The sequence below is a fragment of the Theropithecus gelada genome, chromosome 20 (genome assembly GCF_003255815.1).
Source record: "Theropithecus gelada isolate Dixy chromosome 20, Tgel_1.0, whole genome shotgun sequence".
Classification (NCBI taxonomy): domain Eukaryota; kingdom Metazoa; phylum Chordata; class Mammalia; order Primates; family Cercopithecidae; genus Theropithecus; species Theropithecus gelada.
This window is the reverse complement of record NC_037688.1, coordinates 75,977,341-75,999,048: the sequence shown is the minus strand read 5'-3', so window position 1 is coordinate 75,999,048 and position 21,708 is coordinate 75,977,341. Positions and strand designations below refer to the sequence as shown.

General features: G+C 40.2%; 1 protein-coding gene across 5 annotated transcripts in view; it reads left to right on the top strand.

The window, feature by feature from the left end:
* Positions 1-21,708, top strand: part of RBFOX1 (RNA binding fox-1 homolog 1) — a 1,702,422-nt gene that overhangs the window by 608,558 nt on the left and 1,072,156 nt on the right. The gene's annotated exons all lie outside the window — the stretch shown is intronic.

The following is a 21,708-nucleotide window of genomic DNA, read 5'->3' as shown; positions in this document are numbered from 1 at the left end:
TAGGGGTGCTTTTGCCCACTGCGAAGGGTTTTGGAAGACGTAAGGTGTAAGTGGTAGGAGGAAAGGTCCTCCAGCCCTGTCTATAAGCACATGTCCACCTTGATCTCATCTGTATAGGGTTCAATGAAACTTCTGCTTGGAAAAATACATGTTGAAATCAATTACATGAAGCAAATATTGTCTAGAGTGTGAAGGAAGGGGAACCTGATCTTCCTACTTGGAGGTCTACAAGGCCTCAAAAACAGATCGGCAGTTGCCCTTATGTGTACAACAGAGACATTGTGTATCTAAACGCATGGACGTCCAGCTAGGAATTATGACCTAGGGGTCATATATATATTATATATTATGTGTGTATATATATATAATATATATATTTAATATTTAATATATTTAATATTTAAATAAATATATATTTAAATATATATAATATAATAATATTTAATATATTTAATATTTAAATAAATATATATTAAATATATATATTTATATATAATTCTATATATTATATATAATTTATATATATCTACATAATTTATATAGATATAAATATCTATATATTTATATCTATATTTATTCATATATTTATATATTTATATCTATGTAAATGATATAGATATATATTTTTATATATATATTTTTATATATATATAATAACCAGAGCCCCTAGGCATAAATACCATGCACAGGGACATGAGGAGGGGGTAGTTTGGGTCTGACTCTCCAGTTCACTTCTCATTGAGGTAATTGATTTCAAACTTGTATTTTTTCAAGCAGAGATTTCGTTGAACCCCATAGAGATGAGATCAAGATGGACACGTTGTTCTAGACAGGGCTGGAGGACCTTTCCTCCTACCACTTGCACGTGGAGGCTCCAAAGTCTTTACTAAATTCTTTGCATGTGTTCCAGGTGTCCGCACACATCACAGGCAGGGTGTTGACTCTCGGGGAGCCCACAGTCTTGTGGAGGGAAGGTGGACGATAAGGAAGAAGACACAGCATGGATGTTTTGTACAGTTTCAGCCGGAGGAAATATGACAAGACAGTAGACAGTGGGGGATAAAGTACAGCGATTTTCTTTTATTTAGGAAGATCAGAGGATCTCTCCTTGAGGAAGTGATGTGTGTTTCGATAACAGCGAAAAGTACCGTGGAGGTCTAGGAGTATCTGGGGCAGTGGTAACAGCAAAAACAAAGGTTGTCAAACATGGAGGTGATGTGGGTGCATGCTGGTGTGTTGCACGTGCTTTCAGAAGGCTCTCCATATCTTTTCCTGTGCACCTGGCAAATGCCTCCTCATATGCATCCAAGACTTTGCTCAAATGCCGCAATCCTTGTGTTTCTTTCTGCTGCCCTAGGCAGGAATCCCACCCTCTTTCTTCCGTCTTATCCTAAACATCAGTGCTCCCAGTGTTACAGTGACATGAGGAGGGGGTAGTTTGGGTCTGACTCTCCAGTTCACCTCTCAGCACCCTGCCTAGTGGTCTACCCATCACTGATACTTAGCAGTTGTTGAATATGATTATGTGTGTACCTTAGAAAAATAAGCAACAAAACCGTTCATTGTAATAAACAACATTGACTAAACATTTACTTAGAACACAGTTTCAAGCCTTCAGCATATATAAACCCATCCAGTATCCCCAACAACCATACAAGGTAGGGACTCTCATTATTTATAGAAGAAGACACTGAAACACAGGAAAACGAGTATGTCAGAAGTCCTACATTCTAACAATAGTAGTACCCATGCACAAGTCCAGATATTCATTATGCATTTACCACTAGGCATTTAATGTGGATTTTGCATGTAATCCTCATAAAAGTGTCTGGAACAAATACTCACATGATACTCATTTCAGGGAGGAGAGAATCAGAATACAGAAAGGTAAAATCACTTGTCCAAGGTTATGTGGCTAGTGCATAAGAGAACTGGCTTTCCAATTCATATGCACTTTATTTCTCTGTGCCTCCACACTTTAATGTGATGTGTTGGTATTAGAAAGGGAGAGCATTTCAAAAGCCCTCACCACCGTATTATAAAGCTGGCTGCTCCAGGTAAACATTCTGAAGAATCCACCAACACAGTGTCCTTGGAGTCTGTCTGCGTGCCTGTGCCACCGCACCTTGCTTCTCTCGGTGAAAAATTCACCTCTTTGAACACTGTGTTTACTCTTGTTGTTTCCTCCCCTTAGATGAGGAAGGAGCAGGGCCATCCACAAAAACAGAGTCATAGGGTGAAAACACATCACAGAGAATGCAAAAGGTTTATTTATAGTCCAGAGTGGGAAGCTGAAAAGACACTGTGAGAGGAGCTTAATCATTTCCCAGGGGATCAGGGAGAAGAGTGGACAGTGGCCATGCCGCACTCCAGAGGGTCAAGGTTGCATGCCAATTAAAATGACTTCCAGACACTTAACACACACATGATACTTCGCTAGAGACCAGTGACATGTTTCAGCCAGGAAGGAGGGGAAAAAAAAAAAAAAAAACAACTTCTGATGTCTCACGCGTCTGGTCCCCACTTAAACAGTGAGGCAGCTGGGCTAACACTGTTATTGCCAAACACCTCTAATAATTTCAGGTTCCATGATAATGAGTTGGTGGCCTTATAATTCTCGTTTGCATATCTTGATACAAGGAAAAACGTTCAGTTCAGTATGACTCTTTAAATAGCCATCTATGCCAAGCCCCACATCAAAGGCGGGAGGGCTTGTTGACGTTCCTTTTTGCTGCAAACTCATTTGTGAAACTACATCAATTACAGTTCAGCCAGTTCTCCTGTTACTTTTTTCTTCTCATTAAACTTAGGCCTTTCTGCTTAGTTAGGAGAGGACTCTAAACCCAGCTTAAGCAAAAATAAGAAAAATAAGAAGAAGGACTTATTCATTCTCATGAAACCTGTGCATCTAAAGGTAGGAGACTGCCTTTTTGGCATGCCTGAACCTGTGCCCTTGGGAAACTCTCTACTTCTCACAACTGCTTTCATCTTTGTTGGTTTTCTTTTCTTTTTCCTTCTGTTTTTTTTTTTTTTTTTTTTTTTGTAACTTTCATTTTAAGTTCAAGGTTGCAATGCACCGTTCTTTATTTTATTTTATTTTATTTTTTGAGACGGAGTCTTGCTCTGTCTCCAGCTCACCTGGGCTGGAGTGCAGTGGCACCATCTCGGCTCACTGCAAGCTCTGCCTCCTGGGTTCACACCATTCTACTGGGACTACAGGCGGCCACCACTACGCCCGGCTAATTTTTTGTATTTTCAGTAGAGACGGGGTTTCACCATGTCAGCCAGGATGGTCTCGATCTCCTGACCTCGTGATCCACCCGTCTCAGCCTCCCAAAGTGCTGGAATTATAGGCGTGAGCGACCGCGCCTGGCCACAAATGTCCCGTTTTTATATAGGTAAACTTGTGTCATGGGGACTTGTTTTACAGATGATTTCATCACCCAGATGGTAATCCGAGTACCCATTAGTTATTTTTCCTGATCCTCTCCCTTCTGCCACCGTCCACCCTACAAGAGGCCCCAGTGTGTGTTGTTCCCCTCTGTGTGTCCATGTGTTCTCATCAGTTAGCTCCCAGTTTTAAGTGAGAACACGCAATATTTGATTTTCTGTTCCTGTGTTAGTTTGCTAAGGATAATGGCCTCCACCTCCATCCATGTTCCTGCAAAGGACATAATCGTATTCTTTCTTTTGGACCACATTTTCTTTATCCAGTCTATCACTTGTAGGCATTTAGGTTAAACCAAAATCATAACAGTTTCTTAGACCACAGCATAATCAAATTCAATATCACTCAGAATTCAGTGAAAACCATACAGTTACATGGAAATTGAATATCCTGCTCCTACATGACTTCTGGGTCAATAATGAAATTAAGGCGGAAATCAAGAAGTTCTTTGAAACTAATGAGAACAAAGATAAAATATACCAGAATCTCTGAGACACAGCTAAGGCAGTGTTAAGAGGGAAATGTATAGCACTAAATGCCCACATCAAAAAGTTAGAAAGATCTCAAGGTAACAATGTAACATCCCAATTAAAAGAACTAGAGAACCAAGAGCAAACAAATCCCAAAGCTAGCAGAGGATGGGAAATAACCAAAGTTGGAGTTGAACTGAAAGAGATAGAGACACAAAAAACTATTCAAAAGATTAATGAATCTGGGAGCTGTTTTTTTTTTTTAAACAACAACAACAACAAAACAAAAATGATTAGCTAAATTAATAAGAAGAGAGAGAAGATTCAAATAAACATAATCAGAAATGACAAGGGGGAATATTGCCCCTGGCCCCACAGAAATACAAACAACCATCACATAAGATTATGAACCCCTCTGTGCACAGAAACTAGAAAATCTGGAAGAAATGGATAAATTCCTGGACACATAGGTCCTACCAAGACTGATTTATAGGAAGAAATTTGTTTTACTTTCAAGCACGTTCTCATATGGTCACCAGAACTCCACACTTAAATCCCTTGTATTCTTTTTATAGGGCTGCCTTAACAAATTACTACAAACTCGTGACTTAAAACAACAAAACTTTATTTTCTCAAAATTTGAGAAGGCAGAAGTCTGAAATCAAGGTATCAGAGGGGTTGATTCCTTCTAGAAGCTTGGAAGGAGAATCTGATCCTTGCATCTCTCTTATCTCCAGGGGGCTTCCAGCAATCCTTGGCTTATAGCCACGTCACTTCAATCTCTGCCTCTGTTGTCACATGGCTGTCTTCTCTGGACGTCTCTGTATTTTAAATCTCCCTCTCCTTTCTCTTATAAAAACGCTAGTCAGGCCGGGCGCGGTGGCTCACGCCTGTAATCCCAGCACTTTGGGAGGCCAAGACGGGTGGATCACAAGCTCAGGAGATCGAGACCATCCTGGCTAACATGGTGAAACCCCGTCTCTACTAAAACTACAAAAAAATTAGCTGGGTGTAGTGGTGGGCACCTGTAGTCCCAGCCCCTTAGGAGACTGAGGCAGGAGAATGGTGTGAAGCCGGGAGGCTGAGCTTGCAGTGAGCCGAGATCCGGCCACTGCCTTCCAGCCTGGGCAACAAAGCAAGTCTCCGTCAAAAAAAAAAAAAAAAAAAAAAAGCCGGGCACGGTGGCTCATGCCTGTAATCCCAGCACTTTGGGAGGCCGAGACGGGCAGATCACGAGGTCAGGAGATCGAGACCATCCTGGCCAACACGGTAAAACCCCGTCTCTACTAAAAATACAAAAAAATTAGCCAGGCGTGGTGGCGGGTGCGGTAGTCCCAGCTACTCGGGAGGCTGAGGCAGGAGAATGGCGTGAACCCAGGAGGCAGAGCTTGCAGTGAGCTGAGATTGCGCCACTGCCCTACAGTCTGGGCGACAGAGTGAGACTCTGTCTCAAAAAAAAAAAAAAAAAAAAAAACACTAGTCATTAGTGTCAGGCCATACCCTAAATCCAAAATCTCAAGAGCCTTAACTGAATTACATCAGCAAAACCGCTTATTTCCAAATAATGTCACATTCACAGGTACCAGGGACTAGGAAGTGGGCATGTCTTTTCGGGGGCACTGTGTAATTAATTAACTACACATATCACTGTATCAACCCGATTGCAAACAGAGCAAACCCCAAAAGTCCTGGGCTAATGCTCGTTAGCTCTGATCACCTGGCCTAAGTCACAGATCAACCTTTACACTAATCACTGCAGCTAGAAGGATCCAGTGAGATCCAGTAGACACTGTCCAGTCCAGGACATGTGCCGACGCCAGATAGAGAACATACCATTGAAAGACCACACACCACACAAAACCTGTTGAGGGACGCTTGACAAACAAGGTGTGCACTCAGTGTGTTAAGTGGATGACATGATTTAAAAAAAAAAAAACTGAAGAGCTAAGAGAAAGTTATGGTGGAAAAAGTTGTTACACAAAGTTACTACATGATTGCTGCTGTGTTCATGGTGGCCAAAGGGGCTTACACCATTTTCAAGCATTTATAAGACTTGAGAGTGATGTGTTGGTTTGAGTTGGCGTCGGTGTGGAAAGGGAATATGTATGGAATATTATTAAATAGTTTTACTGAATTCTTTCACTGAATTCTTGGCATATTGTAGGCATTCCTTAAATAGTTTACTGAATGATAGGATAAAATATTGTTGAATATTTTTACTACATTCTTGGCAGGTTGTAGGCATCTCTTAAGTGTAGTTCTGTACCACATAATGACGTTTCATTCAACAACAGACTGCATATATGACTGTGGTCCTATAAGATTATAATGGAACTGCCCTATACAGATGTACCATTTTTTATCTTTTATATTATATTTTTACTGTATCTTTTCTATGTATAGATAGAGTTAGATACGTAGTACTTACCATTTAATTGCAGTTGCCTACAGTATTCAGTACAGCAATGAGCTGTACAGGCTTATAGTCTGGTAGCAATAGGGTGGACCATATAGGGTGCGTGTGTAGTAGGCTGCACCATCTAGGTTTGTGTAAGTGCACCCTGTGATGTTGTCACAATGATGAAATCACCTCACGATGCATTTCTTAGAATGTATCCCCACTCTTAAAGCAACATTTGACTGTGGTTTATTGAATGAAGGGATAAAAAATAAATAAATGAATATATGAGTACAAAATAATTTTTTGAAAGATGAATGAGGCTGGGTGCGGTGGCTCACGCCTGTAATCCCAGCACTTTGTGCGGCCAAGGCGGGCGGATCACAACGTCAGGAGATCGAGACCATCGTGGTTAACACGGTGAAAACCCGTCTCTACTAAAAAATACAAAAAACTAGCCGGGCGAGGTGGCGGGCGCCTGTAGTCCCAACTACTCAGGAGGCTGAGGCAGGAGAATGGCGTAAACCCGGGAGGCGGAACTTGCAGTGAGCTGAGATCCGGCTACTGCACTCCAGCCTGGGCGACAGAGCGAGACTCCGTCTCAAAAAAAATAAACAAATAACAAACGAATGAGCAATTTGTCCTTCTCTTTCCTCCTGAGATTTGCTATTTTTTAAAGTGTGCTTGAATTTTTGTCTTTATGGTTAAATAATAATTATAGAAGCCACTGATGCGCTGGGAACTCATCACACATTGCTAGGCACAGTGTGAATGTGGAATTTCGTTTTTGTCCACATGTTGTTCTGCCCAGTTGGGCAACATAATGCCCCCACAGAATGCTAGTTAATGCACTTAATTATCTCATGGTCTTCTTTCTTTAGACTCTTTGACATCCTGAAGCAAGTAAAGAAACTGCTGTTTTAATGAACACACTCCATCTTTAATAAAGCCTCTTGGGCCAAAGAGCTTTGTCAGTCTGCCATTAACATATATTGCAAAGTACCTTCTGTGTCTCAGGAAGTATTATGGGAACTGGGAACGTGTGGGTGAACTAGCACAGGCTCTGCATACCCCCTTCCAAAAGTTTACATTCTAGTGGGGCAAACATAAAATATTCATGCAGATGAATTAGGTTAGTCAATTTGAGGTTGTCTGGGCGGGGGCTGCTTTTGTGCAGGAGACAGAGCTAACCTGGAATTTGAAAGGTGCAGTTAGGTTTAGCTGTTTCAGTGACAGCGGGGAGCAGAGATGCTGAGAAGGGCCTGAGAAGGACAGTGAAACCCAAATGACAACTCAAGTGTTCTGGTTGTCAGTTTCATGCAACCCTGGTACTGAGTCCATGCTGTGTATTGTTAGGTGAAAATTCTATGGTCCATTTTATGACTACATACCACAGAAAAGGGAGATGTGGACAACATCAGAAAAACAAAATTATAAGTATGCAGAGGAACACAGACTTGGATATGAGGAAGGGGCATAAGTGCTATATATAAGCACATGGTTACTGCCTTTCCTAAGGAATAAGCCAAGAAAAACTTTGGGTCAGTAAAATATCTCATTGCTTCCTTTGCAAAACTACCTTTTAATAGTCGTTTTTAGAGTTCTTAAAAAAATAACAAAACCTGTCCATTGCCTACTTTAAATTCTTGGCAATTTTTTCTAGTTTTGGTGAGATCAGGGTTTTTGCAGGACAGTAACCTTCATTGTATCTGTCAGAAGGCTGAGAAATGAGTGGGGATGGTGAATCAACCACAGCCCTTCTGAATTTCTCACAAGGTAATCTACCTAGCAGAACATACCACCTTCCACCCACCTTTGTTCTGGTAAAGTGATATTCTGTCCCTCGGCAGTGAGGACATCTTTCCTTCAAATGATTTTTGTAGGACTGTACTCTAAAAGGAGCCACAGTGCAGCTGTGTTTTAAATGAAAACAAGTGGGGTTTTGTTGGGTACATTTTGTGGCATTTCTTGAGGTCCCCAGAAACTCCTAGAGGTGGCTATAAAACAAAGACAGAAGAAAAAGGCTGGAATTCACTCCTCCTGCTGTTCTAATATCAAGTCAGTGAAAGTAATTCTTTCATTTTTTCATTTTTTCAGTGAATACTTAGCATATACCAGCATATACCATGTATAAACCCCTTGCAAGACCAGCCCTTGTCTTCTTAGAAATGGCATCCTGGGCTAGACGCAGTGGGTCATGGCGGTAATCCCAGCACTTCGGGAGGTCAAGGCAGGTGGATCACGTCAGGCCAGGACTTTGAGACCAGCCTGGCCAATATGGTGAAACCCCCATCTCTACTAAAAATACAAAAATTAGCCACGTGTGGTGGTGCAGGCCTATAATCCCAGCTCTTTGGGAGGTGGAAGCAGGAGAATCTCTTGAACCTGGGAGGCAAAGCTTGCAGTGAGTCAAGATCATGCCATTGCACTCCATCCTGGGCCACCAAACCCATCTCAAAACAACAACAACAACAACAACAAAAAAGGCATTCTGGTGGATAGTGGGGGAGTGGCACACCCCCAAAACAATTTTCACAAACAATTATTTAATTGCAATTGGGTTAAGTGCTAAAGTGAGAAGCAGAGAGAATAGAGTCGATTTAAATTAGGAAGAACTAAAAGATGTAACTAATTTCTTCATTCCTGTAACCCAGGGTTTGAGACAACAACAATTTGAGTGAATCAGTGAATGACTAACTAAATGGCATGTATAAGTGCCAAGTAAAAATCCTGTTGTAGGTAAATCCTCAGTTGTGAAATGGGATGCAAGGTCGAAGCTCCTTTCCTCTTCTAGGTATTTCGGATGGGATTCCCTGAGTTTGTTAAAACTTTAAGAAAGCACTGTCTCTCTTTTATTTTTCTCTCTGCCTACTCAGATCCTTCCTCCATTCTGACTAGTGGAGACCAACCTTGTCATGGTTTTCAGAACTATGTAGTTCCCCCCCCCCCCCCCCCCCCAAAAAAAAAAAAAAAAATATAGAGCAAACTGCCTTATCAGTATCTCTTCCAATTAATGTAATCTTGTTTCTGTTATTTCCACCATATTTTGCAATCCAGTGAGCCTCATTACATTTGCAAGTGCATTAAATTAGAGCCTCTATAGGAGAATGATGATTATCAGCTAATTTAATTATGTTTCTACATTTGCAGCATTTAATGATGTCTGCCATTGTTGTTGGGGATTCTTACATTGGCTCTAGGTAGAAATGAGCTCTGATCCCATGTAAAGTTTACGTTATCAGATAATACTTGACAGCTCATTGAGGTACATGTTCAGTAATTTTTGAATCTAATCAAAATTGATTTATGTGCAATCAAATTATAGGAATAAAGAAACAGCTTCACCTAATTTAGTGGCTGATTATAACGTTGCCTGCCTCTGAAGTCACACCCATACGCGTCTCTTAGTTTTGTACCAACGTTGCATCAAGGCCTAAGATTTTGCGGAGTTTTGTTTTTGTTTTCTTTTTTTCTTTCTTTTCCCAAGTTGCATAGTGGTTCCATATTCCTGACCTTCTGCTGTCCATTAGATTGAACATTTATGACCTCTGATTTTGTGTCCTTTTCAACTAATGTTGCCCTGGTGTCCTTTAAGTGTTGACCATGTGACTCTTGCCCTAGAGGCCTGGGTCACCCATGAACCTGGGAGGGAAGATCCATGGCATGGAGGAGTGGGTGTTGCAGGAGCTGGGAGTTGAGATTTGGGAGGGCTGATTCATCATTCCTCCTCCTTTCCTGTGGATTCTCAACCAAGGCAAAAATAGGTACACACACTTGACGGGGATTAAGGTACAGAATTCACTCTACGCATGGTGGCTTATGCCTGTAATCCCAGCAATTTGAGAGGCCGAGGCAGGCAGATCACCTGGGATCAGGAATTCAAGACCAGCCTGGCCAACATGGTGAAACCCTGTCTCTACTAAAAATATAAAAATTAGCTGGATATGGTGGTGGGGACCTGTAATCCCAGCTATTCAGGAGGCTGAGGCAGGAGAATCGCTTGAACGCAGGAGACAGAGGTTGCAGTGAGCCAAGATTGCACCACAGCACTCCAGCCTGGATGACAGAGTGAGACTCCATCTCAATAAATAAATAAATAAATAAATAAATAAATAAATAAATAAATAATAAGTAAAATAAAGCACAAAATTCAATTTATCACCCGTGAGGCTGTCTTGCAAAAATGCTTTTATGTTTATTTAACAAGCACTTGAGTAATATTTTGTGCCAGACACAAATTGGAAGAACCTTATACACAAAGGCTTTTTGAGTTGTCATGATAGCCTAAAGACAAACTTATTATCCTCCATGCACAGTTTATAGATGAAGAAACTGAGGCACAGAAGGCTGGGCTATGTTGCTCAAGGCTACCCATCTGGCTTCTGAAAGAACCAGGATTCGACTCCTGGTGGTCTGGCTCTAAAATCCACCGCTGCTAAACACAAAGTCCTGTTGTGCCTCCTGAAGCTGAAATTAGCATTCTGTCATCCAACCCGCTTTACTCCTACAACCATAGCTAGATCTTGGGATGGGCAGAGTAGTTTGAAGGATGTTGGTCCAGCACAGGGGAATGAGATCCAGAGAAATGGGGCTTTGAGCTGGCCTCTAGCAGGTGGGGCCCCGAAACTTCCGCTGCCTAGGTGTGCTTACCTGTTCTAGGTATACCTTACCTGCTCTAGGTGAGCTGAGGACACACGGATCAAAAGTAGAACATGCACTGCTTGGAGGAAGTGAGAGAGACAAAGAGAGATGGAGAGAAAGAAAAACGTTTCCATTTTGAAAAGTTACCCGTCAGAAAGGTCTCTAGGATGTTGATTGGGTAAGGAAGGGTATTGGAAACTTGCTCCCTGAAACACTCATAACACAGTGGAGGATTAGAGTTAGTCTCTAGGTCACAAGGGAGGAAGCAGGAAGGATGAGAAGAAGAGAACTATTAATGCCTAGACTGAGAATATACTATTAACGCCTATACTTAAGAATGTAAGATGTTCTTGAGACATGTGATAAAGTAAATTTCCAGATAAAATCAGCAGCACACTGTAAAAACAAAGATGCAAAAGTGAGACGTGTCAGTCAGCCTCTCTGTGAGGACGGAGGGAGACTGGAGATTTGGTGCAGGTCGAAACTAAAGCCAATTTATAAAATGCTGTGTGTACCCCACAAGGAAGAGAGAATGTTTGAATAAAATAAAGTGTGTCTCGGTACAAAAGGAGAACTTTCACAAAACATTTAGACATCTTATAACACAGGATTGCTTCATCACTCCCTAAAGGGGCCATCCTCAACTGTCTCCTGTTCAAGGCCCACTCTCAGCCTCGCTGGATGTCAGCAGCAATAACTGTGCCATTGTTACTGCAACAGAGCGACGTCTCCAAGTGTGCAAAGGACATCTCTGGGTCACTGAGCGTGAATGTGCATGAGCCCAACCAGGCTCCCTTCTCTGTTCAGGAGGCAGAAGTTTTCCACTCGCAGTCCCCAAGATGTCTCTGTGATATTGGTGTGGCGTTACCTTCCGCCTCTTCCTGCTTATGGGTACCTTGGGCATCTCACCACTCTCCCTGAGGGTTAGCATCTTATGAATGTGTACTCAGTTACAGCCAAAGGAAATTTTGCACCTTGTTCAAAATTTGACTGCTTTCCTGTGAAGGGTTCATTGGTTGAAAAGTACTCGTGTCCTCCTAAAACTAGAGCATGTCCCAACAGCAGTATGCGATTTTATGTTTTGTGGTACATGGATATGCATTTTGTTGTCATTGTAGATGTAGATTTATGAGGTTGGTTTTCAAATACAGGAAATATGAAAGAATCATAATATACTGTATACCCACCATTAAGATGTTACAATTCACATTTGTATCATATTTGTTTTATCTCGTATGTATCTATCACTTCATCCAGCAATCCACCTCATTTTGTTTTTTGTGTATTTCACAGTGACTTGCATCAGTACCCGTCACCCTTCAGCAGGGTGTAGATCTTTAATGAGAGGTCATGGTTTGTTTATGGTCTTTTATTTTTTTTAAGGTAAAATTTATTGATACTGAAATACACAAACCTTGAAAGGACCATTTGATGAGGTTTGACAATGGAGTACACTTTTGTAACATGAAGCTTTCCGAAGATGTGGAACTGTCATTCTTCCAAAGTTTAGGTGTGATCTGTATGTTTATTAGAAAAAGAATCACAGCCTGACCAATATGGTGAAATCCCATCTCTACTGAAAATACAAAAATTAGCCAGCTGTGGTGGCGGGCGCCTATAGTCCCAGCTCCTAGGGAGGCTGAGACAGGAGAACGGCTTGAACCCAGGCGGCGGAAGTTACAGCGAGCCGAGATTGCAGCACTTCACTCCAGCCTGGGTGACACAGTAAGATTCCATCTCAAAAAAGAAAAGGAATCAGCGTACATACTAAACCTATGATTCCATGAACAGTTTAAATGAAGGAGTCCGTACGTGTGTGTGTGTATGTTTACCTGGACACCTAGATGTGTGTATAATTTACGTTGATAAGAAGAATGCAGTATGCAGATGTAGCACAATTTGTAATTGTGATGGAAGTTCCTCTGTATTTGGCAATTACAGGCCTAGGGAAGCGGTAACCTGATCCCATTAGCATTGTCTTCAGAAAGAACATGAGCATATAAAATGCGTGAGGCTCCACTGATGTAACGTCCAAGATAAATGGAAAGAAACACAGTGTTACTCATTTAATTGAGGATGTTTAACGACTTTTGGCCCTGAGAGTACCAACAGCTACAATTTTTCAAAGTCAGCCTTGATTTATGTTTTATTTTTTAAGTACTCATTAATGTCACAAATAGTTAAGTTGGGATCAGCTGTCTTCATTAAAAAAAAAAGGGGGTTATACTTTTGTCTTTTGACCCTGAAACATGTAGATAAAAATCAACATTAATTGGCAGGATGAATGAGGGTGGTTAGGATGGGTGTCTGGCTGCAAGATTCTTAGAATATTGGGAGAGACGCTCACAATCCCTTAACTAGAGATGACAACGAGATTTTAATTAACAGCAGGTGAGTCTTGTGGTCAGCCATTTGACATTTAGGTGGATCACAAAATAGCCTTTCCTTTCTAACCACATTTATTTCTAGCTTAATTAGTCCTTCTGAGATAGCTTCGCTATTAGCCACAGCCTCTCCATTTAAGATCCTTTTAATCAGACCTTTTATTTTTTTATTTTTTATTCTTCTCATTTTAGCACTAGCTTAATGTTATGGAGGACCTGGACTAACTCATTTTAATGACCTCTGCTACATAAATGCTAATTTTACATTTGGCCTTATTTTGGTAGTTTTTTTTTTTTTTTTTTCCAAAAAAAAAAAGACCATTGCTTTCAGAAGGACAAAAATGGAAAGATTAAACCCCTTAGTGTCATCTGCCTGAAAAATCCTGTGGTTTCTTCTGACAGGAAGAGGGTTTTCAAATCCCTCCTTGGTCGAAGCTTCTGTGCTTGACATCTCATTATTTTACTCAGCTACTTCAGCATCACCTTCACCCAGTTAATTAAGTAACTCATTGAATGTATTATTCAGTTTTGATTCCCCTGTCTGTGACAGAGAGGGATGGGAGATGCTTCTTCATCCTTCTTCTCCTGCCTCTTTCTCTTCTGCCGACACCCAAGGAATGGAAAAGAGAGAGGAGAGGAGAGAAGACATTAATTACTAAATCCATCCATCCATCCACCCATCCATCCATTCCTGGAACAGATTGTTTGATGTGTTTAATGATACTCGAAAGAAAGTGAAGTTGATGATGGTAAGGATAATGGTCATAGGTCTTAATGGTGATATAACATCACTGTGCACCAGGCAGTGTTAAAATTTCCCCCAACGTGATCTTATTTCATACTGATAACAGCCTGATGAGGTAAGTACTATTCATAAGGCCACTTTACAGGTTAAGAAAGCTAAGATGTAGTTAACAAATTTGTTCAAGTCTCCTTGCTAGTAGGAATCAGAAACCCAGTTTGGGCCCAGAACTAGCTGATTGGCAACACTTATATTCCCTAAAGCATTTCTGTTAAGGGTCTCCATGTTTGTAGTCAAATTTCAATTCCTAACATTGAAGCTGGAATTTATGGAATTTATGATGAAAATACCATGAGAAGGATGTTCAAACTGTAGATGACCTATGTTACCTGACATGCTCGTTATAGGAGTTGAGAGACTTGACTTCCTCTAGGGCAACAGTCCTCAAACCCCAAGGACCTTATTCTCTAGGGACATTTGGCCAAACAGCTGTGATAGATGGTGCTTTATTCGAGCACATTAGACTTCAATAAGAAAATGTTTTAAAGTACCTTATTGAATGCATTTAGATTTGGCGGAGGGAAGGAGGCTATACTTGGACCTAACTCCTTAGTTGTCGACCCAGCTGGAAATAAACAAGACATGACGTTTAATATGAATGAAAGTAGAGAGAGAGGGTATTTGGAGGGAGATTGGTACAGAGGGAAGGAGAAAGACTTACTAACATGAAAAGGCAGATAGAAAATGTAGAAGGTCAGAGGCAGAGTAATTGAAATAGAGCCTTGGAAATTGTGAATCTGAGAAAGAACTGGAGGTTAAGTGGTAGGTAAGAAGGAAGATAAGGACAAGTAAAGGAATGGAATAAAACCAAAAATGGGGGGTGAGTGTGTGGGTGTGTGGGTGTGCAAGACAGACAGAGATGCATTTTAATGCACATTTAAGAAAAAGGAAAGCAGAACCTTATAAAGAAGATGAAGTAGAAATATTTTTTAAAAACACAATTATGAAACATATTTTTTTTTGGTAAGGGAAAGTCCTCAGTGACAGGGCGAGCTGTGTAGGAAGGTGTGTAAAAAGCACACATCACATTGTTAAAGTTACTCCATTCGCTCCTGAACAAATATTAAGTGCCAGGTTTTGTTCTAGGGCACAGAAAAAAGACAAAGGAAAGTCTCTGCTTTCACAGAGCTAAGAAGCTAGTGGATGTGCAGATAGAAAAATAACAAGGAAATCAGGGTTATAAATGCAAATAATGGTACGTGCAATAAAGAAAACAGAACAGGGAGGATAAAGCATTGCTGGCTGGGGGAAGAGCTCACTGATGAGCTGGTGTCTGAAATGACCTTGGGGTGGGGAGGAGCAGCAGCGACCGGGAGGCTCAGAGCAGCAGCTCTGCAGGGGGCAGGGGTAGAGCAGGTGCATGCAAACACCCCAAGGTGGCCACAGACTTAATGCATTTGAGAAGCTGTAAGAAGGTCATTGTGGCCAAAGGGGAGTGAGCACGAAAAGGTAGGAGAGGTCGTTAGGGAAACAGGCAAAGAGCTACGTTGGGAGCTGGGTTTTATTCTCAATGGAAGGGGAGGCCATCAGCGTTTTTCAAATAGAGAAATCACACCGTTTGGATAATGTTTCATAAGGATGTGCTGGAGGGAGGTGCTGGGTTTGGTTTCTGAGTCTGTCGCTTGTTAATTGTGTGTCCTGGACACAACTGCTGCACCTCTGTGATCCTTCACTTCCTCCTCCTTGAAGACACTTAACTGCATCAGGTTTCTGTAGAAGGGATGCAGGAAGAACTTTAGAGTCTGTTTTCGCTGCTTGCTGGCTACAAACTGAAACCATCACAAACAACAAGGACAAAACATCTGTGAAATCTTGCACCAGTTGTAACAAAGATAGCCAGGGAGAAAAAAAAAAAAAAAAACAAGATCTGAACTTGGGGAGAAATAAAAGGACCTCATAAACGGTATGGAGACCACTTGTGTGTTGTCATCAGTGACTTTGCTGAGAATGATATTCCTGTGGTTATGAGGATAATGTTGTAGTCTTTCCTTGCCTAAGTGTCTGTGGCTATTATCCATGTGCAGAATAAAAGTCCACTTGGAGAGGAGACAGAGGTTCCTGTCTCTTGCCACTGTTGATGGATTTCAGTGGAACAAAAATGAGTCTCTTGAGGTTAGAAGGCGGGCCTGGCATGGGTGTTTTGCTTGAGCCGTTCCATTGATGATACTGGGCCTAACTGACACCTGGCAAAGCCCCTCTTTGGCTGAAGTGCTTGCCAGGCCTAACCAACCTGGAATTTGTTGATAAAGCTTAAGCAGCCACAAAGCCTGTGACCTCAAAGAGTGACTTAGGCTGATTTTATCAGCCGTGGCTCTTCTTTTCATTATATTTGCTATTACTGGAGCTGATCTTTTTTCTTAAAACCTGTTAACCTTATACAAGGGAATGGGACCATTTGAGCTCTCAGACAGGATGCCGATGGGAAATTGTAAGCCTTCAAAATAGGTTGAGAGCTTCCTGTTGTTTGGGTTCTGGCAGAGGTTACAAAAAAATAAATAAAAATAAAAAGGAGAGGGATGGGGAGAGATTGAAAAATAAATACTTGATGTGTTTTGCTGGAGTTTGGCCGGCTTCTTCCTGGGAATTACCTTTTTCCAGCCCTTGGAAGAAAGTTGCAATGACTGTGCCCACTTCACAGATGCAGCCTGTGTGCACCCCTGTGTTGAGTGGGGATGTTAGCAGGGCAGGTCAGATGTCCAGAACTTACTTCCTCACATCAGTGGCTTACAGACCAAGAAACAGTCCTTTTCAGTAGGTGGACAGAAACTGTTCTTGAGTCTTTAATTTTTATTTTTTTTTTCGAGACAGCGTGTCACTTTGTCACCCAGGCTGGAATGCAGTGGCAAGAGACTGGCTCAGTGCAACCTCCACTTCCTGGGTTCAAGTTATTCTTGTGCCTCAGCCTCCCAAGTAGCTGGGACTACAGGCGCGCACCACCACACCCGGCTTTTTGCATTTTGTTGTTGTTGTTGTTGTTGTTGTTGTTTTTAGTGGAGACGGGTTTCACCATGTTGGGCAGGCACATCTTGAACGCCTGGCCTGAAGTGATCCACCCACCTGGGCCTCCCAAAGTGCTGGGATTACAGGCGTGAGCCACTGCGCCTGGCCACATGTTCTTGAGTCTTTAAATCAATAGACTGTTTTACTTGGCTAAAGGAAGTCCTGTAGTTACTTGGTTTCCAGCCAATTACTGATGACTATAATTAGCCACATGTTTTAGTGACTTTGGAATCGAGGCTCTGGCCAGGTGCTGTAGCTCATGCCTGTAATCCTTACGCTTTGGGAGGCTGAGGCGGGAAGATCACTTGAGTTCAGGAGTTTGAGACTAGCTTGGGCAACACAGAAAGATGTATCTCTATAAAAAAATAAATAAATAAATTAGCCACGCACGGTGGCGCATGCCTGTAGTCCCAGCGACTCAGGAGGCTGAGGTGGGAGGATCGCTTGAGCCAGGAGGTCGAGGCTACCATGAGCAATGACCACACTACTGCTGTCCAGCCTGGACAACATGAGTAAGACCCCATCTCAAAGAAATCCAGGCTTTGTGTAAACCGATGCATTTCTTATTGAATAAACCTGCACACACACACACATGCACAAACACACACATACACATACACATAGAATAGATCTATATTCTGCTCTACCAGTTACTGTAATTCATGGAGGTTCAAAATGGGTAGAAAAGTCAATAAATAGTAAAGTTGCCTTCGGTTGTGTGCTCATTCAGTCTTCCATTAAAAAATATTTATGTTACTACTTTAAGAAAATGATTAGTGCAACAGGCAGGCAGATTGGCTGAGTCCCTGAGATCACCCGCTTCTGAGTCAAACAAATAAGGTTCACATCCCAGAGTCAACAACTGTCAGCTCTGTGACCTTGGGCGAAAAACCAAACCTCTGTGAGCACGTTTGCTCTAAAATAGGGATAATCACTGTGGCTGCCTCCTGGGCTTAGTGACGTTGCATATGTATTTAATATAATAGATATAGACTTTTATATAATATTATATCCATTTAATAGAATACCTGATATATACTTTTATATTTTTAAATATTATATATCAACGTATATTTAAAGTATTCAAATATATAATAATCTATGTAATATATAAAGTATTATATAAATGGAAATTTATACATGTTATATAATATAAATATATGTATATATGTATATGTACATATTTGTATTATATATAATACAAATATACAAATATACATATTGTACAAATATACATATTTGTATTATATATACCTTAAATTTAAATTTAAAATATAAATTAAAAATAAACATGTTATTTTCAAAAAAATTATAATATATTATATATTGTATAATAATATATATTTTTTAAAAGTATAATATATAATATACTTTAAATTAGTAATCTAGTTTATAGTTATTACATATTATATTATATATGTTTTAATTTATATATAACATATGTAATATAATACTTTATGTTACACAAATTATATATAACCTGTATATTTTAATACTTTAAATATGTGATACATATTTTAATTTATATCATATATATTTTATATATAAAGTATTATATATAAGTATACATTATGTATTTTATTAAATGTATATATGAGTTTAATATATTTTATGAAAGTTTTAATATTACAGAAATTAATATTTGTGTACATATTTTAATTTATAATATATAATACTTTCAATTTATATATTTATCACTAAAATTGATTTTTTAGAACGTTAGTTCTTGTTATTACCCCTGCCTTTGGGGTGCTGATAACCTCATGAAAAACTCAGATATTGTATAAAATGCCCTGTAAATATGAGTACAAGTGAAATCTTTTCCACCGTAGCCCATGATCCTTATGCACACAGGATCAAAGACTTGGTGCCACAAGGAATAGTCAAATCTGGATGGGGAGGTAGAGGAGGAAGTGACAACAGGTTTGGTAAACAGATAATTGGGTAAACAGCAGGAAAGTGATTCAGGAGGAGACAGTGAGCCAAGTCTCTGGAATATAAAAGAGGTATGAATAAAAAGGTTGACATGGAACATAGGGTCTGGGAGGAACATACTAGAATATGAGTCTAGGAAGGAAGGTGGAATAGGGGCAGAAGAAATTTCAGTAAATCCAATGAGTCTCATGCTTTTGTGAATTCAAAATTATTTTTGGAAAATCATGCTGCCAAAGGGAGATCAATTTATTTTTATTTATTTTACCCAACATAAACTATTTTGATGCACTTGACCAGTCAATCTCAGGGTTTAGGTCACTGTCAGATTCACCTGAATAAATGCGGCCTGAATATTTCTTATTCAAAATGTTCGAGACCAGAAGTGTTTCGGATTTCAGATTTTTTTTCAGATTTTGGAATATTGACACATACATAATGAGATAGCTTGGGGATGGGACCCAAGTTTAGACCCGTCATTGCTTTATGCTTTATATGCATGTCATACCCATAGCCTGAAGGTACGTGTATACATGTTTAATAATTTATGCATGAAACAGTTTTGAGTGTATTTTGACTGCAGTCTATCAGATGGAGATCAGGTATTGAATTTTCCATTTGTGGCATGATCTCGCATCTCCGCACTCAGTTTTGGATTTGGGGGCATTTGGATTTTGGATTTGTTGTTGTTGTTGTTGTTGTTCTTCTTCTTCTTCTTGTTGAGACGGAGTCTCGCTCTGTCGCCCAGGCTGGGGTGCAGTGGTGCGATCTCGGCTCACTGCAAGCTCCGCCTCCCGGGGTCACGCCCTTCTCCTGCCTCAGCCTCCCGAGTAGCTGGGACTACAGGCGTCTGTCACCGCACCTGGCTAATTTTTTTGTATTTTTAGTAGAGATGGGGTTTCACCGTGTTAGCCAGGATGGTCTCGATCTCCTGACCTCGTGGTCCGCCCATCTCGGCCTTCCCAAATGCTGGGATTACAGGCCTGAGCCACAGCGCCCGGCTGGATTTTAGATTTTTAGATTGGGAGTGGTCAACCTTTAACAACAATATTAAAAACTTACTAAACCTATAATTAATGTAGCAGATATCAGAAGATTTCTATTTGGTTTAAGTTATTTTTGAGAAATAAAAGTTGTATTTTTTGTGTACGTGATATTTTGAAATGGGTAAACATTGCGAAATGCCTCAACCGAGCTCATTTACAAGAAGCATTTATATTCTGTTTGATTGTCTGAATCTCACAAATCTGGAAGTCATAAAATAAGCCAAATATATACATATATTAGAACATGCATTTAACTTTAAGAGGTTGAAACTCTAAAGTACCCCCCAGATAACTGGTTGTGAATTGGGAGCCAGATTATATGAAGTGGCAGCAGAACGTACACCTGACCATGCGTACAGGGTCTAGAAGAATCTTGTAACATATCTGCATCTCTTCAAGAACACAATGAGTTGGAGTTATTTAGCAGGAGGGTAAGACAGTCCACGGTCTCCAAATCTTGGAGGTCCTTTCTGCACTGGATTACAATACTGAAACTCATCATCTGTATTTAGAAAAGTGGACACAGTGAATCACATTTTTCAGGGATTTTACCCGAAAATGGTTAAAATAACTCTGTCTGTGTGCTTAAACAGATTAATTAGCCTTCATAATTTTCAACAGCCAACATTTAGTTTTTCACGTCATTCCCAGGATGACATGTGTGACTGAAGGATGTAAGACATCCTTAGGGGTAGACTAAACTTCTGCCACTCTCTTCCAACAAAATATCTATGTCCTATGAATGTTGTAGTCCTGCCATGGCAAAAGAGAAAGTAATCAAGACTTAAATGGGATTATTCTTAATTGTCTTCTTGCACATAAAAACGAAATCATAGGTTCTGAAAGGAAACTTGGCATTTGGGAAAGAGGGTGGAAAAACCAGAGAAATGTAATTATCCTACACTATATTAAAGTACATTTTTCCTATGCTCATGTAAAAATTAAAATGAGTGTTTTAAAGAATAAGTTACTGGTAAATCATAGGGCAAAAAAAATACATGTTCATTTTTTCCTCTTTATTTCAATTTTCTGAAAAAATTTAAGTAGTTATTTCTCAGGTGAGTTTTTAAATTCATCTTTAGAGATTGGAAGCTCAAGGGCCATGTATTAAGACTTATACGTTTATTATAATAAAATACGTTTCTGGCATATTAACTTTTACTTCCCTGTTGTCAGACTTAGAAATATTTCAATGGAAACAAAACCAAGAAAATGGCTATCTGTATGTTCTTTGATGAATGAGGTGTGTACACATGGATTGACCAACTTTTTTTACAGTAATTTATATAATGTTTAGCCCTTCAGTGCCAAATATTATACATTTATATTGTCTTATTAAGGGCACTCATTCCAGAGTATGAAAAATTGAGAGGAAAAACAAAAGAGAATTTTCTTAGCTATTGTAATTCCATGCTGGTTTGGTTGGTGCAGGTGTTTGGGTGATGGCCACCATTTTGGTCTTGTCAGTTGCTTAAGGCTGTAGACAATAAAGTTTGTATTCCTGAAATAAAGAGCTGGTTCCTTAATCTTGTGGAAAGAGCCACTGTTCATTTTCTACCAGGAAGCAAAACGCCAAGGTCACAGGGA